Here is an 18,173-nt window from a genome sequence, read left to right on the forward strand (position 1 = left end):
GTTTCCGCCACGGCCTGAAACGATGTGCGCAGGGTTCCCAAGCCCACCATCCGGGTGCCACTTGGTACACCGTGCCACTGCCTACCGCATCACGGCCCTCCTCTCAGGTCAGCACCATGCACGGCCTCCAGCATTACTATAAACACCAGAAACTACTTGCAACTCCTGGACCGAGTACTACGTGATTAATAGGCCGAGCGGGGTCATATTTCAGGGCCCAGCATGTGGTAGTATCTAGTCTTGGATTACATACACGGAACTCAGTTCCTAAGGACGGTTCCAATGAAACAACCCGCCATGTACTCCTACACAGCCTTTCACCGGTACCTTTACCAAATCAAGTTCAACACACAACCTTTGCTCATCAAACACATTTCACAATTCTGTTCATCTCCCAGATGACAGACCATACACAACTCTAAGCATAGCATGCATAGCAGGATAAGGCACATCACAGCTCAAGCAACTACCAGGTATGCTAGGTTGCAAGGTTTGGCTATTTACTGTGACAAGGTTAAGTCATGCAAAGGAAGTGGGTTCAACTATCGTGGCAAAGCAGTTGAAGCATTTGATCTTAAATGCAATAAATAGGTGCAGGAGCAAGAACATGGGAGTTATCGGAATGATCAAAGGGGTTGCTTGCCTTGTTGCTCAGAGGAGGAACGATATCCGTTAGACGGATATTCGGTGGAATCCGGGGGTGCGGAGCCTACCGAAATGAATGGCAACATCCAATAACAATCATATGCACTCAAAATTATGCATGAGCATGGCATGAGAATGCAAGGTGATAAGTTATTATTTTCAACATGTAATAGGTTTAGAGTTGATTTGAATCACATTCGAATAGCAATTCAAACGGGTATTCTCGGATACCGGTTTAATTGATTCGACCTGATGCTCGGTTCAACTTGATGTTAACATGCATGAAATGTCATGTTATGATACTGATTTGTAATTAGGGCAGTGTGTGATCATTGCATATATAATGAAATTTGAATATTTTTGCAAATTCCATTTATAAAGTGATTATAAGAATTGAATTATTCCTTATTCCACAATTTAGGGTTATGTAACTTTTTCAAACATAGTTGAAAATAGCATAATCAGAATCCTTGAATTTTTCTGATACTTTTTCATATATAAATTATTTTCATTGGAGTTACAGATTAATTTCTATGATTTTTACAAATTTTAGCAATTTCCTGAATTAGTTTTAAACTGGAAATTCTATTTATTGCCTCAGGCTGAAGTCAGCAGGTCAGCCGACCTGTTCAGGTCAAACCTGATAGGGGGGCCCCACTGGTCAGCCTCTCTGGGACTAATCCCGCGCTGACCAGCCCTAACTGAGGTTTGACTTGGCCTTGGGCCCACTTGTCAGCGAGTGATTAGGTCACTAATCGGCTGGGTTATCTTGCCACGTCGACATCCACCGGCGGCGAGGTCGTCCTCGCCGGCGGGGAGCCTCCGGCGACCACCAGCATGGCGGAGGGGCTCGGAAACGGCGCACAGGGGGCCAAATGCTGCGCGGAGAGCACCAGAGGAACGACACGTCTCCCGCAGCTTCATTTCTGCGCCTAGCCGGGGCTGATCTGGCCGGAGATGATGCCGGCGACGAGCTTGGCGGCGGCCAAGGCTCGGGCGTCATCGGGGTCTTTGAATCAGGGGGATCTACGCTCGGTTCTTAGTTGCTACGGCATCTACGCGTCGTCCTAGAGCTGCTGGTGCCCTCGGAAGGACGAGCTGATCATCGGATGGCTACCGGCAACGAGCGGCAGCGGCGGTCCTCGTCGGGCTCCGGTGAAACTAGAGCTAGAGGAGGGGATCGACGGGGAAAACTTAGGGGAAACGACCGCATGCTCACGGGGACTGCAGAGCAGAGCTTAAACGGCTCGAGGAAGGCCTGGGGGCGACGAATTGACGGGAGAGGTCTGGCGGCCGGAGGTGGAAGACGACGGCGTTGCGGGTGTTGCAGGGCTCGAGGAAGCTTCGGCTTCTGCAGAGATGACCAGGGCGACGAGGCGGAGCTAAAGGCGTGCTCTGGGAGGGAATCCTAAGGCCAGTGGCACGGGCAGCTCGAGCTTGAGCTCGGCTCTAATGGCGGCAGCAAGGAGGAGGAGGAGATCTGGGAGGAGGAGGAGAACCGAGGCGGGGAATGGATAGGGGAGGCTCTGGGGAGCTTATCCCCGTCGTCGCCAGCGCGAGGCGGCGACCAGGCAGGCACGCAGGTGCATGGCCGCGCCGGAGGAGGCAGCGGCCACCTCCTGCTGCCTACTGGCGCGAGGGAGGGGACGAGCGGGGAGATGGGCCGGGCCAGGCTTAGGCGACAGGTAAGGTTTCCCATTTTTTCTGTTTTTTTTTCTTTTTTGCTAACTAGTGTTTTGCTAATTATTTCAGCTCCAAAACAAAAAGTAAAAACTATTTTAGACCTCCTAAAATATTTGTTATAATATCCCCACTCATTTCCAAGGTTTTCAACATTTTTGGAAATTTATAGATTCTGATTTCAAATTTTAAAGTTTGAAACCAGTGGCTTTTGCATTTATTTAAAATGCTTAAAGTATCAAGAAAATAGTTTTCTCCAATGCTCATTTACTTTCATGATTTATCAGAAAGTTTGAACATTTCTTGAGGCCATTTTGGGTTCATTGATTTTGAACTAGTTTGAGATTTCCTTTAATTGAAATGGTGGCTAGGGTTTTGAGTATTTCCTTTGCCACTTTGTTGTTTTTGTTGAAACTTCTTATATGCAAATGCAAAGAACATATGAGCACAATGCTATGTTGCTTAAGGGTTTGGGATGTGACAGTTTGTGCCAAGCAAAACCGTTATGATTAGTCTTGGGGATGATCGTTTGGTCATGCTGGAAAAGACATAAACTTTCTGCTCGCGAAAAGCATTTTCATTTTTTTCTGTAAGAGCTTTTGAGTTGATTCTTTTTGCTGCTGATTGCTATGCAAATTCTTCACACTGACGTAATTTTTGAAGTAACAGAAGTATACGAAATATACAGATTGCTACAGCTGGTCTGCTGTTGACAGATTTTGTTTTTGTTGTGTTGGTTGCTTATTTTGATGAAACTATGGATAGTGTCGGGGGGGTATTAGCCATGGGAGATTGAAAATACAGTAACCCAACATCAGCATAAGTAGAATTTAAGTTTGCTACAGTACCTAAGGAAGTGGTGGTTTGCTTTCTTATACTAATGTTACCACGAGTTTCTGTTTAAGTTTCGTGTTGTGAAGTTTTCAAGTTTTGGGTGAAGTTCTTATGGACAAAAAGATAAAGAGTGGCAAGAGCTCAAGCTTGGGGATGCCCAAGGCACCCCAAGAGATTCAAGGATGCAGTAAAAGCCTAAGCTTGGGGATGCCCCAGGAAGGCATCCCCTCTCTCATCTTCAATCCATCGGTAACGTTACTTGGGGCTATATTTTTATTCACCACATGTTATGTGTATTTGCTTGGAGCGTCTTATATCGTAGGAGTCTTTTATTTTTTTTTGTGTCACAATCATCCTTGCTGCACACCTAGAGAGAGAGACATGCACTCACCGTGATTTTGTCGAGCTTCACTTATATCCTTTGGTAGGCAATTCAGCTCACATGTGCTTCACTTATATATTTTGAGCTAGATACTTTTGCTCTATGTGCTTCACTTATATCTTTTAGAGTGCAGCGGTGCGTGGCTTGGTAGTTCATCTATGATTTGAAAGTAGTCTCAAAAGGGGTAGTTATCCAAAGGGATACGAAAACTTCCACCTTCATGTGCATTGAATAGTTAGAGAAGTTTGATTCATCTCAATTAGTTTTGAGTTGTGGTTTTGGTAATATTGAAGTTATGCTAGAAAGGTGTTGTGGATCTAGAAATACTTGTGTTGAAGTTAGTGATTCCCGTAGCATGCACGTATGGTGAACCCCTATGTCATGAAGTCTGAGCATGATTAGTCTATTGATTGTCATCCTTTGTGTGGCGGTTGGGATCGCGCGATGGTTTATACCTACCAACCCTTCCCCTAGGAGTATGCATTGAATGCTTTGTTTCGATTACTAATAAAACTTTTGCAACAAGTATATGAGTTCTTCATGACTAATGTTGAGTCCATGGTTTAGATGCACTTTCACCTTCCACCATCACTATCTTCTTAGTGCCGTGCAAACTTTCGCCGGTGCACAAAACCCACCATTAGCCTCCCTCAAAACAGCCACCATACCTACCTACTATGGCTTTTTCAAAGCCATTCCGAGATATATTGCCATGCAACTACCACCATGACATGTTCCACCATGTCTACATTGCCATTGCATGATTCTAAGATAGCTAGCATGATGTTTCCATTAATGTCTATGCCATGCTAGATCATTGTCACGGTACACTACCGAAGGCATTCCATATAGAGTCATCGTTGCTCGAAGTTTTGAGTTGAAAGTGTGATGATCATCATTGATGGAGCATTGTCCCACGTGAGAAATTAAAGAGGCCAAAGATGCCCACCAAAATATAAAAAAAGGCCAAAGAGCCGACCAAAAAATGAGAGAAAAAGAGAGAAGGGACAATGCTACCACCTTTCCACACTTGTGCATATTAAGCACCATGATCTTCATGATTGAGAGTCTCTCGTTTTGTCACCACCATATAGGTAGTGGGAAATTTACATTATATAACTTGGCTTGTATATTCCAATGATAGGCTTTCTCAAAATTGCCTTAGGTCTTCGTGAGAAAGCAAGTTGGATGCACACACACTAGTTTTCTTTAAGAGCTTTCACATACTCTTAGCTCTAGTGCATCATTTGTATGGCAATCCCTACTCATTCACATTGATATCTATTGATGAGCATCTCCACAGCTCATTGATATGCCTAGTTAATGTGATCATCTTCTCCTTATTTTGTCTTGCAACTTCCACCACACTCCACACCACTTATAGTGCTAACACCATGGCTCACGCTCATGTATTGCGTGAGAGTTGAAAAGGTTTGAGAAAGTAAAGGTGTGAAAACAATTACTTGGCCAATAACGGGGTTGTGCATGATTTAAATTCATTGTGCAATGATGATAGAGCATAGCCAGACTATATGCTTTTGTAGGGATAACTTTCTTTTGGCCTTGTTATTTTGAAAGTTCATGATTACCTTGCTAGTTTGCTTGAATTATTATTATTTCCACGTCAATAGCAAACTATTGTTTTGAATCTAATGGATCTGAACATTCACGTCACATAAGTGGAGTTACAAAGGACATCTATGCTAGGTAGCATGAAAGCATCAAAAATTCATTCTTTATCACTTCCCTACTCGAGGACGAGCATGAGTTAAGCTTGGGGATGCTTGATACGTCTCAAACGTATCTATAATTTTTGATGGTTTCATGTTGTTATATTGTCATCTTTGGATGTTTTATGTACCTTTTACATCTTTTTTAGGACTAACTTATTAATTCAGTGCCAAGTGCCAGTTCCTATTTTTTCTGTGTTTTTGGCTCTTTTCAGATCTGATTTTGGAACGGAGTCCAAATGGAATAAAATCCCCGAATTAATTTTTTCCCGAACGGAAGAAGATCAGGGGGCTTGAGGGCCAAGCCAGGAGGGCTACAGGGGGCCCACAAGCCCCCTATCCGCCACCAGGGGGCGGCCAGCAGGCTTGTGGCCTCCCTAGCGGCCCCCCTCATCTAGCTCCTTCGCCCATATATTCCCTAAAATACAGAAAAAAATCAGGGAATCCTCGAAAACACTTTTCCGCCACCGCAAGCTTCCGTTTCCGCAAGATCTCATCTGGAGACCCTTCCCGGTGCTCTGCCGGAGGGGACTTTGGAGTTGGAGGGCTTCTACATCAACATCATCGCCCCTCCAATGACTCGTGAGTAGTTCACTTCAGACCTATAGGTCCGTAGTTAGTAGCTAGATGGCTTCTTCTCTCTTTTGGATCTTCAATACAAAGTTCTCCATGATCTTCATGGAGATCTATCCGATGTAATCCTCTTTGGCTGTGTGTTTGTCGAGATCAGATGAATTGTGGATTTGCGATCAGATTATCTATGATATATATTTGAGTCTTTGTTGATTTCTTATATGCATGATTTGATATCCTTGTAAGTTTCTCCAAGTCTTGGGTTTTGTCTGGCCAACTAGATCTATGATTCTTGCAATGGGATAAGTGCTTGGTTTTGGGTTCTTACCGTGTGGTGACCTTTCCCAATGACAGTAGGGGCAGCAAGGCACACATCGTGTAGTTGCCATCAAGGGTAAAAAGGTGGGCTTTGTCGTAGATATGAGATTGTCCATCTACATCATGTCATCTTGCTAAAGGTGTTACTCTGTTCTTTTGGACTTAATACACTAGATGCATGCTGGATAGCGGTCGACGTGTGGAGTAATAGTAGTAGAGCAGAAAATATCGGTCTACTTGTTTTGGACGTGATGCCTATAGATTTAATCATTGCCATAGATGACGTCACGACTTTGCGCGGTTCTATCAATTGCTCGACAGTAATTTGTTCACCCACCGTCTACTTGCTTTCATGAGAGAAGCCACTAGTAAACACTGCGGCCCCGGGGTCTATTCACACCTATCGTTTCCACTTTTGCTTTTACTTTGCTTTGTTACTTTGTTACTTTGTTGCTTTCAGTTCTCACTTGGCGAACAATCTATAAGGGATTGACAACCCCTTCATAGCGTTGGGAGTAAGCTTTTTGTGTTTGTGCACGCACTTGTGATACTCCGTCGCTGGATCGATACCTTGGTTCTCAAACTGAGGCAAATACTTACCACCGCTGCGCTACATTGATACGTCTCCATCGTATCTACTTTTCCAAACTCTTTTGCCCTTGTTTTGGACTCTAATTTGCATGATTTGAATGGAACTAACCAGGACTAATGTTGTTTTCACCAGAATTGCCTTGGTGTTATTTTTGTGCAGAAATGAAAGTTCTCCAAACGTCCTGAAAATTTACGCGGAGCAGTTTTGGAAAATATAAAAAATATATGCGCCAAGTTCCACCTCAGGGGGTGGGCCAGTGGGCCACAAGCCTTGGCTCCGCCACCACCCCCCTCGTGGCGGTGGGCAGGCTTCTGGGGCCCACACGGCTCTGCCGCCCCCAACCTCAGGTCTATAAGTCCCCTTTCGTCCCAGAAAAAATAAAAAGAGAAGTTTTCGTCACGTTTGCGATACGGAGGCACTGCCACCACCTGTTCTTCATCTGGAGGGTAGATCTGGAGTCTGTCTTGGGCTCCGGAGAGGGGAAATCATCGCCATCGTCATCATCAACCTTCTTCCCTCTCCAATTCCATGAAGCTCTTCGTTGTTCGTGAGTAATCTATTCGTAGGCTCGCTGGGCGGTGATGAGTAGGATGAGAGATTGATCACTAGGGCCCGAGCGCCATGATTTCAGATCTGAAATTATTATCTTGTCACCAATATATGTGTGTTTTAGATCCGATCTTGCAAGTTGTAGTTACCTACTATGTGTTATGATCCGGCAACCCCGGAGTGACAATAACCGGAACCACTCCCGGTGATGACCATAGTTTGAGGAGTTCATGTGTTCACGAAGTGCTAATGCGTTGGTCCAGTTCTTTATGAAAAGGAGAACTTTAATATCCCGTAGTTTCCTTTTGGACCCCTCTGCCACGGGACGGATGGACAATAGATGTCATGCAAGTTCTTTTCCCTAAGCACGTATGACGACACACGGAATGCATGCCTACATCACATTGACGAACGGGAACTAGCCACATATCTCTCCGTGTTATAGCTGTTGCATGATGAATATCATCCAAACAAATCATCGACCCATTGCCTACGAGTTTGTCCTACTACTGCTGTTACTACTATTGCTGCTGCTGTTACTACTGTTGCTGCTGCTGTTACTTGTCTTTCTCTGTTGTTACTACTGTTGTTGTTGTTGTTACTACTGTTGCTACTGCTGTTACTTGCCTTGCTCTGCTGCTGTTACTATTGTTGCTACTGTTGTTACTTGTCTTGCTCTGCTGCTACTGTTGCTACTACTGTCGCTTGCTACTGTTGCTACTTACTACTGCTGTCACTACTGTTGTTCCTTGCCACTGCCGTTACTCGCTACTTTGCTGTTACTACTTTGCTTGCAGATACTAATCTTTCAGGTGTGGTTGAATCTGACAATTCAACTGCTAATACTTGAGAGTATTCTCTCACCTCCCGTCATGCGAATCAACAAATTTGGATCGAATACTCTACCCTCGAAAACTGCTACGATCCCATGCGCTTGTGGGCCGTCAACAACATTCTTCTAGTTTCGATTGCCGGAGAGTGCTAACAGCATTCTTCTGGTGCCGTTGCAAAGGGGAAGAACAGTTGACATCAAGCATTTTTCTGGCACCATTGCCGGGGAGGTATTGCTATATTCTCTGAGTCACTTGGGATTTATATCTGCTGATCACTATGAAGAATCTGAAGGATCCGAAGACCAAAGTCTTGCCCTCAACTACGAAGGGAGGTAAGGAATTGCCATCTAGCTCTGCACTTGATTCACCTTCAGTTATGAATAAGTTTGCGACATCACCTCCTGCTAGAAATCTTGATATGTCGCATGTGCTTGATGATGCTTATGATGCTATGCCTGATACTGCTAGAGATGCTATGCTTGATACTATGTCTGATGATGCTATGCTTGATACTGCTAGAGATGCTATGCTTGATACTGCCTTGCCTGATGATGCTAGAGATGCTATTTTTCCTGATTATGCTATGCTTGGTACTGCTAGAGATACTACTTTGCCTGATGTTCCACTAGGAGTGTTCCTTGATGCTCATATTTCTAGAGTTACTGCCAATGCTCATGATGCTTCTGAAACTGCCGATACTATTGAGATAGAACCTGCTTTTGCTCCTGCTAGATCTAGCTCTCCTAGATATGAATTGCCTGATATACCTGAGGGTTATGTTATGGAGGGAGAGATAGCTAAGGATTTTCTTGCGTGTAAGGATGCCTATGTCGCTGAGAAATTACTTCTCAAGTGGAAGGAAAAATCTCGGGAAGCTAGGATGAAATATGACCCGAAGTTTGCCACTTCACCTATCTTTATCACCGATAAGGATTATGAATTCTCTGTCGATCCTGAGATAATCTCTCTAGTCGAATCTGATCCTTTTCACGGATATGAGTCTGAGACGGTCATAGCCCATCTTGCCAAACTACACGATATAGCCAACCTTTTAACTAATGAGGAGAAGATCCGCCACTACTATATCCTTAAGTTGTTTCCTTTCTGTCTAAAGGATGACGCTAAAGCCTGGTTCACCTCTCTTGCTCCTGGATGTGTGCGTAGTCCCCAGGAGATGGTCTATTACTTCTGTGAGAAATATTTCCCTGCCCATAAGAAGCAAGCTGCCTTGCAGGAAATATACAACTTTGCTCAACTCCAAGAAGAGAGTCTTCCACAAGCTTGGGGGAGGCTCGTCCAGCTACAAAATGCTTTGGCTGATCACCCTCTTAAGAAGAACGAGATACTTGATATCTTCTATAATGGACTTACCGATGCTTCTAGAGACCACCTAGATAGTTGTGCCGATTGTATTTTTAGGGAACAAACTGTAGAACAAGCTGAGACCCTACTGAATAACATCTTGATGAATGATAATGCTTGGACTATTCCCGAACCACCTCCTAAGCCAACTCCAAACAAAAGAGGTATTCTATTCCTCATTCCCGAAGATATGCAAGAAGCCAAGAAATCCATGCAAGAGAAAGGCATTAGATCTGAAGATGTCAAAAATCTACCACCTATAGAAGAGATCCATGGTCTCGACAACCCGATACAGGTAGTAAAATTGAATTCTCTGCATAGGTTTGATGAGAGTGATATTCCTTTTGATAAACCTGCTAGCCTATGCTTTGATGAATTTGACAACTTTGTTGCCAAACAATAGAGTTTCAATGATTATGTTAGCACACATTTGGAACAAAGTACTCGTATGCTTAGCCATTTAAGTGCTTGTGTAGACAAAAATGTCAGCGATCTAAAGCTTGTGAGTAAACATGCCTCTATGATTACTACTCAGGTAGAACAAGTACTTAAAGCTCAAAATGACCTGCTCAATGAATTAAATGAAAACTCTGTCAGAGTCATTACTAGAGGAGGCAAAATGACTCAGGAACCTTTGTATCCTGAAGGTCACCCTAAGAGAATTGATCAAGATTCTCAAGGAATCAATGGTGATACACCCAGTCATCCTAAGGAGAAGAATAACGATGATAGAAGCCTGCATGCCAGTTCACCAAATACTGTCACACCTGAAGAACCTAATGATATTTCTGCGTCTGATAAAGAAACACAATCTGGTGATGAACATGAACCTGGTGACAATATGGACAGTGATGTTCATAATAATGCTCAACCTAGCAATGACGAGGATGTGGAGATTTAACCGAAGGTTAATCCTGATAACCCACAACCTAAGAAATACGATAAGAATGACTTCATTGCTAGGAAGCATTGTAAAGAAAGGGATCCATGGGTTCAGTGACCTATGCCCTTTCCTCCTAAGCCATCCAAGAAAAAGGATGATGAGGATTTTGAGCACTTCGTTGAGATGATAAGAACCGTCTTTCTGCAGATGCGGTTAACTGATATGCTCAAGATGTCTCTGTATGCCAAGTACATGAAAGATATCGTGACTAATAAATGGAAGATACCAGATCTTGAGATCTCCACCATGCTTGCCAATTATACTTTCAAAGGTGGAACTCCTAAGAAACTTGGTGATCCCGGAGTGCCCACTATACCTTGCTCCATTAAAGGAAACTACGTAAGAACTGCCTTATGTGACCTTGGAACCGGTGTTAGTGTTATGCCGCTTTCTCTTTATCGTAGACTTGAATTGGATAAGTTAACACCCACTGAAATTTCTCTGCAAATGGCCGAAAAATCAACTACTTTCCCTATCGGCATATGCGAGGATGTGCCTATTGTGGTTGCTAACACCACTATCTTAACAGACTTTGTTATCTTGGATATTCCTGAGGACGATGCCATGGCTGTCATCCTCGAAAGACCCTTTTTAAACATTGAAGGGGTTGTTATAGATTGCAACAAAGGCAATGTCACTTTCCATGTCAACGGTCATGAGCACACAGTGCACTTTCCTAAGAAACGATATCAAGTACATTGCATCAATGCTATCGAAAAGATTTCATCGATTCTTATTGGGAGCTTTGAATGCCCTATTCCTCGTGTCAAGATGAAGTATGATTTGCTTGCTGGGGAAATACATATCCACATTGAGGTGATTTAGTGGCTATTCGAAAATTCTCCGTTCTCTGTTGCGATTCGAGAAGGTTTTGTCATAAGGACTTGATCAACCCCATTGTCGGATTTCTTTCGATGACCATGAAATGGATGAATCAAAGAGTCACATACCTCTGTTTTGAGTTTTCCTTTTCTTTTTCTTAGAAGAAAAATGATATAATTAGTTTCGTTTTTCCTATTTTCTATTTTAGCGTCCCACAGAAAAATACCTCGAAAATAGAAGTTCTCCGATGGTCCTGAAAATTTAGTATGATTTTTCCTGGAATTTTTGAAAAATTCTGGGCCTGAGAGCTGGCCTGGGGGCCAGACCAGTGGGCCACCTACGCCCTGCTACCGCCACCTACGCCCCTGGTGGCGGGGTGCAAGCTTGTGGGGCCCACATACACCCCCTCCACTCAGTCCAGCTCTCAGCCTCTTCTTCCACCTCTAGAAAAAATTGTTTCGCAGCTCAAACCCGTGTTCTTGCTCATTTGGCTGTGATTTTCGATCTCCTTGCTCAAAGCACCATTCTACGAACCGTTTTGGGGAAATTGCTCCTTGGTAAGTGACTCCTCCATTGGTCCAATTAGTTTTTTCTCTAGTGCTTTAGCCTTCGCGTATTCTTGCTACCTTGGTGACTCTGTTCTTGAGCTTAAAAAGTTGATTTTAGCTGGTCCCAAGTAGTTTTAGCGCGTGATACGGTCTCTAGGCACTAGTAGGAGTAGTTGCTACAAGTTGGGTTAATCTTTTTTCGCTTTTCTTTCGAAGTCTCTAAAAATTTCAACAAATTTTAGAGCTAGAAAAAGGAAAAGATGAGGAGGTTCTTGAGAGGCTCCTCAAGCCGTAACCCCAAGGAGGATGAGAAGAACCACCCCAAGTACGTAGTCCCTCGAGTCACAGAAGTTCGAGCGTGCGAGTGGCCAAGTGATGAATTTTTGTGCGCCGCCGGACTTTTATTACTTGGTGGAGAACGCAGGTCTTACTGCATTCGTTGAAGATAAGTGCTCACAATACCTCCTCCTCACCAATATTTCCATTCAAAGCTTCAACTTTTATCCGAGGAAGAATCCTCCCATGGTTGAGTTCATGATATACGATGTCCCCCAGTGCATGACACTGCAGGATTTTTGCAATGTATGAAAATTACCTTATGTTGGGGATATACGTGAGCCTCGTCCATGGGACTTGGAGGATTTCATTGGTTCTATTGTTGTTGGAGAGGAGAGAGGAGTGTCTCGCGCCAGAATTGCTAGCATACATTTCCCTGTGCTTTGGTACTTCTCACTATTTGTGGGAAAATGTTTGATTGGCCGTGGGGAGGCTGGATCACTTAGTTCTCCAGACCTTGCGGTTTTGCGCGAAAGCCTTTATAACGATAAGACTTATAGGTTGGGCGCTATAGTAGCTCAACGGTTGATCCTGAACCATTCTAAAGTTGTTGTCTATGGATGTACCTATGCTACCCATCTTGCCAGACACTTTGAGATACCCATTAGACTGGGAGAGGAAGGAGAGATGCTTCTCCCTGAGAAATATCTGGATTATGACAGCATGGTTCGCCATGATTTTCTGGATAGAGATGCTAGTAGACGGATGATTTATAACCTGGTATTTAGTCAGGTTACTCGAGAGACTATTACTTTGCCTGCTCCTTCTTTGTTCGATCTTCATGCAGGCAGGTACACTATTATGCCCGCGGACATCTACGCATATTGGGGCTTGGCCCAACCACACGCGCCCGTGCCCGAGCCGTCAGTCGAGTACCAGACGCCAGTTTATCAGTGGGAGTCAGAGGAGCTCACACATCAGTGGCATCCACAGTCTGCTCCAGAGTATCCTGGAGCTGGTTATTTCCCACCATGGGAATACACCAAGCTAGGCCAAAAGCCTAAGCTTGGGGGAGTACGTGTTCTCACCGACTTTACATTCATGCTTATGCTTTCACTTTGTTAGCCGGTGTTTACACTTTGCCACTGTATTATCCATGCTAGTTTATTTTCATCTTCTTGTTTTCTTGTTTTGTGTCCTTTTGAGAAAACCCAAAAAGATTTCCTTTCTTCTTTTGCTTGTTGGGAGCTTTCCCGCGTAAATAGTTTTCTTTTTCTTTGTGTCAAGGTAGAAGATATTGGTTACAATGTTTATTGGTTCTTACATGCTTACCTGTTTACCTTTCAAAGAGCCATATTACTTTGTCTTCTCCTTTGTGTTTGCCTGCAGATTCATCTTAGTCCAATGCGCTTATTATCGTTTTCATCGTTCGATCATGCAAATGAAAGGCATCAATGATGATATATGATGAAGTGACTGAGACTGAAAATCTGGTATGAACTCTATCTATTTTGTTTTTGTAAATATGACTAGCTTGTCGACCCAGATTTAGCTTTGTTGTGAGAGAATCATGTTTGCAATGACAACTTAGAGATCATAGTTTCTGATGCCATGCTTATTTAGCTGAGAGCTTATAATAGTTTGTCTTGAATGCCAACATAGGTTTTGAGATGACTATGATGTAGTATGATAGGATGGTATTCTCCTTTGAATGTTTCAAGTGGCTTGACTTTGCGCATGTTCATGCATGTAGTTCAAACAGAATCTACATAGCCTCTATGATGTTCGTGTTCATGGTGATTTTTATCCTGTTCATGCTTGCATTCAATGCTAGTCAAACACATTGCATCTTGATGACTATTCTCGCTCTCTAGTTGGTCGCTTCCCAGTCTTTTGCTAGCCTTCACTTGTACTAAGCGAAATACTGCTTATGCATCCACTTCCATAAACCCAAAAGTTTTTCCATGAGAGTCCACCATACCTACCTATTTGCGGTATCTACCTGCCGTTCCAAGTAAATTTGCATGTGCCACTCTCTAAACCTTCAAGAAATAATCTATTTTGCATGCCCGGGCCGCTCATCTGGTGACAGGGGGCTATTCGTATCTTCCATGCTAGGAGTGTTATCCTCGACATGTCTTTATCCACAGTCACTCACGAGAAAGGGGCCGGTAATTGGAATGCCCAGTTCCACGCTTAAATCGAAAACATAACTGTAAAAGAAGACTCCCCCAGATTGATGTTAGTATGGACGGTACCCGAGGATTCGGCTAGCCGTGGAGTGTGATTGATTGGTGGTGGGGGAGTTAAAACTTTACTTTTCTGTTTGGGAACCGCCTATAGCATGAGTAGCATGGAAGATATTGAGAACTCTTGGTCATTGAGTTGACAATGAAAGCATGCCACCCAAAATTATTATCTCTGTTTTTAAAAGCTTGAGCTTTGGCACCTCTGCAAATCAATGCTTCCCTCTACGAAGGGCCTGTCTATTTATTTTCCTGTTGAGTCATCCTCCTCTTATATAAGCACCAATTAGAGAGCACCTCTGTCATTTTTATGCTTTGCTTTTGATTGATATTGAGTATGACTATGACTGGATCTTCGTTGCTATGAATTACAATGTTTAGTCACGCCTTGATCTTTGAAAGTGCTCTCCATCTATGTTTTGCGGTCTCAGAAAGAGCTAGCGAGATACCACCTATTCATATTGCTTCATGCTTGTTTTGATTGAAGTGTTGGTATTTGAAACTCATCATTATCTGCTCGTTAGCTGATTATGCCATTGATATTAGTTTACCGTGAGACCTTTGTGTCATTTGCTTATGTGGTTAACTTGTGATCTTGCTGAAATTCTGGTTATGAGTTAGACATAGTTGCAACAACAAGATCAAACAGAGTTTGTCAAAGTTTTTCTTTCTCTCTCATTTTGTCAACTGAGTTGCTTGAGGACAAGCAAGGTTTTAAGCTTGGGGGAGTTGATACGTCTCCATCGTATCTGCTTTTCCAAACTCTTTTGCCCTTGCTATGGAGTCTAATTTGCATGATTTTAATGGAACTAACTTGGACAAATGTTGTTTTCAGCAGAATTGCCTTGGTGTTATTTTTGTGCAGAAATCAAAGTTCTGCTAACGTCGTGAAAATTTACGGGGAGCAGTTTTGGAAAATATAAAAAATATCTGCGCCAAGTTCCACCTCAGGGGGTGGGCCAGTGGGCCACAAGCCCTGGCTCCACCACCAACCCCCTGGTGGCGGTGGGCAGGCTTGTCGGGCCCACATAGCTCTGCCGCCCCCAACCTCACGTCTATAAGTCCCCTTTCGTCCCAGAAAAAATAAAAAGAGAAGTTTTCGACGCGTTTGCGATACGGAGGCGCCGCCACCACCTGTTCTTCATCTGGAGGGCAGATCTGGAGTCCGTCTTGGGCTCCGGAGAGGGGAAATCGTCGCCATCGTCATCATCAACCTTCTTCCCTCTCTAATTCCATGAAGCTCTTCGTCGTTCGTGAGTAATCTATTCGTAGGCTCGCTGGGCGGTGATGAGTAGGATGAGATCTATCATGTAATCGAGTTAGTTTTGATGGGGATTGATCCCTAGTATCCACTATGTTATGAGATTGATGTTGCTACTACTTTGCCATGCTTAATGCTTGTCACTAGGGCCCGCGTGCCATGATTTTAGATGTGAAATTATTATGTTGTCACCAATATATGTGTGTTTTAGATCCGATCTTGCAAGTTGTAGTTACCTACTATGTGTTATGATCCTGCAACCTCGGAGTGACAATAACCGGAACCACTCCCGGTGATGACCATAGTTTGAGGAGTTCATGTGTTCACCAAGTGCTAATGCGTTGGTCTGGTTCTTTATTAAAAGGAGAACCTTAATATTCCGTAGTTTCCTTTTGGACCCCGCTGCCACGGGAGGGATGGACAATAGATGTCATGCAAGTTCTTTTCCCTAAGCACGTATGACGACACACGGAATGCATGCCTATATCACATTGACGAACGGGAGCTAGCCACATATCTCTCCGTGTTATAGCTGTTGCATGATGAATACCATCCAAACAAATCACCGACCCATTGCCTACGAGTTCGTCCTACTACTGCTGTTACTACTGTTGATGCTGCTGTTACTTGTCTTGCTCTGTTGTTACTACTGCTGTTACTTGCCTTGCTCTGCTGCTGTTACTACTGTTGCTACTGTTGTTACTTGTCTTGCTCTGCTACTACTCTTTCTACTACTGTCGGTTGCTACTGTTTCTACTTGCTACTGTTGTCACTACTGTTGTTCCTTGCCACTGTCGTTACTCGCTACTTTGTTGTTACTACTTTGCTTGGAGATACTAATCTTTCAGGTGTGGTTGAATCAGACAATTCAACTTCTAATACTTGAGAGTATTCTCTCACCTCCCGTCGTGCGAATCAACAAATCTGGGTCGAATAATCTACCCTCGAAAACTGCTATGATCCCATGTGCTTGTGGGCCGTCAACAACATTCTTCTAGCTTCGATTGCCGGAAAGTGCTAACAGCATTCTTCTGGTGCCGTTGCAAAGGGGAACAACAGTTGATGTCATACGTCACCCTTTCCGCTTCGAGGGAACACCAATGCAAGGCTCCAAGGCCACGGGGGAAATCCTTTTCATATTTGCCAAGGAAGTCCCTTAAGGCGTAGCCGTAGCACAAGGATTCCTGGTGCCGTAGTATGTTTCTGGCGCCGTTGGAAGGTCTTTTGTTGCACTAGCAGAAGTATTTCTGGCGCCGTTGCCGGGGAAGGAGAGATCTATCGAAGTAGGTCTCACAAACTCATCTCCTGCATTTACTTTTTTGTCAGTTGCCTCTCGTTTTACTCTCCCCCACTTCACATTTGCCGTTTCATTTGCCTTACTCCTTTGCCATTTTCTTTTGCCTTTGCGGTTTTCCTTTGCCGGTTTTCTTGCTTGCTTGTGTGTTTGTTTGTTTGTTGAAGTCATCATGGCTGAAAACACCAAACTTTGCGACTTCTCGAGCACTAATAATAGTGATTTTATTAGTACTCCGATTGCTCCCGCCACTAGTGCGTAATCGTATGAAATCAATGCAGCTTTGCTCAGTCTTGTTATGAAAGAGCAATTCTCTGGCCTTCCTAATGAAGATGCCACATCCCATATCAATACCTTCATTGAGCTTGGTGATATGCAAAAGAAAAGAGATGTGGATAATGACGTGATTAAGTTGAAGCTTTTTCCTTACTCGTAGCGAGATCGCGCAAAAACTTGGTTTTCTTCTTTGCCTAAAACTAGTATCAATTCTTGGGATAAGTGCAAAGATGCTTACATATCCAAGTATTTTCCGCCGGCTAAGATCATCTCCTTACGTAACGATATCATGAATTTCAAGCAACTTGATCATGAACACGTTGCACAATCTTGGAGAAACGCAGTTGCGGTAGTGGAACGTCCTCACGTCCCTCGATCCGCCCAGTGAACCATCCCACAAACCGCTCCGATCTAGTGCCGAACGGACGGCACCTCCGCGTTCAGCACATGTACAACTCGATGATGATCTCGGCATTCTTGATCAACTAGGATTCGAAGGTGGAGTCCTTCCCTTCCTTCCCACCTCTTTTTTCCTTTTCTCGTTGATTTTATTATCCCTTGCGCATAGGCCTTATTGGGCTGTCCCACCAGCCCCCCAAGGGCTGGTGCACCACCCCTAGGGCCTATGGGCTTCCCCGGGTGGGTTGGCCCCCTCCCGGAGAACATCCAGAACCCATTCGGCACTCCCAGTACATTCCCGGTAATGCCCGAAAACCTTCCGGCAATCAAATGAGGTCATCCTATATATCAATCTTCGTATCCGGACCATTCCGAAACCCTCGTGATGTCCGTGATCTCATCCAGGACTCCGAACAACATATGGTAACCACACATATAACTCAACTATACTAAAACATCGCCGAACCTTAAGTGTGCAGACCTTGCGGGTTCGAGAACTATGCAGACATGCCCCGAGGTACTCCTCGGTCAATATCCAATAGTGGCACCTGGATGCCCATATTGGATCCTACATATTCTCCGAATAACTTATCGGTTGAACCTCAGTGTC

The sequence above is a fragment of the Hordeum vulgare genome, chromosome 7H, assembly GCF_904849725.1.
Source record: "Hordeum vulgare subsp. vulgare chromosome 7H, MorexV3_pseudomolecules_assembly, whole genome shotgun sequence".
In the NCBI taxonomy this organism is placed as follows: domain Eukaryota; kingdom Viridiplantae; phylum Streptophyta; class Magnoliopsida; order Poales; family Poaceae; genus Hordeum; species Hordeum vulgare.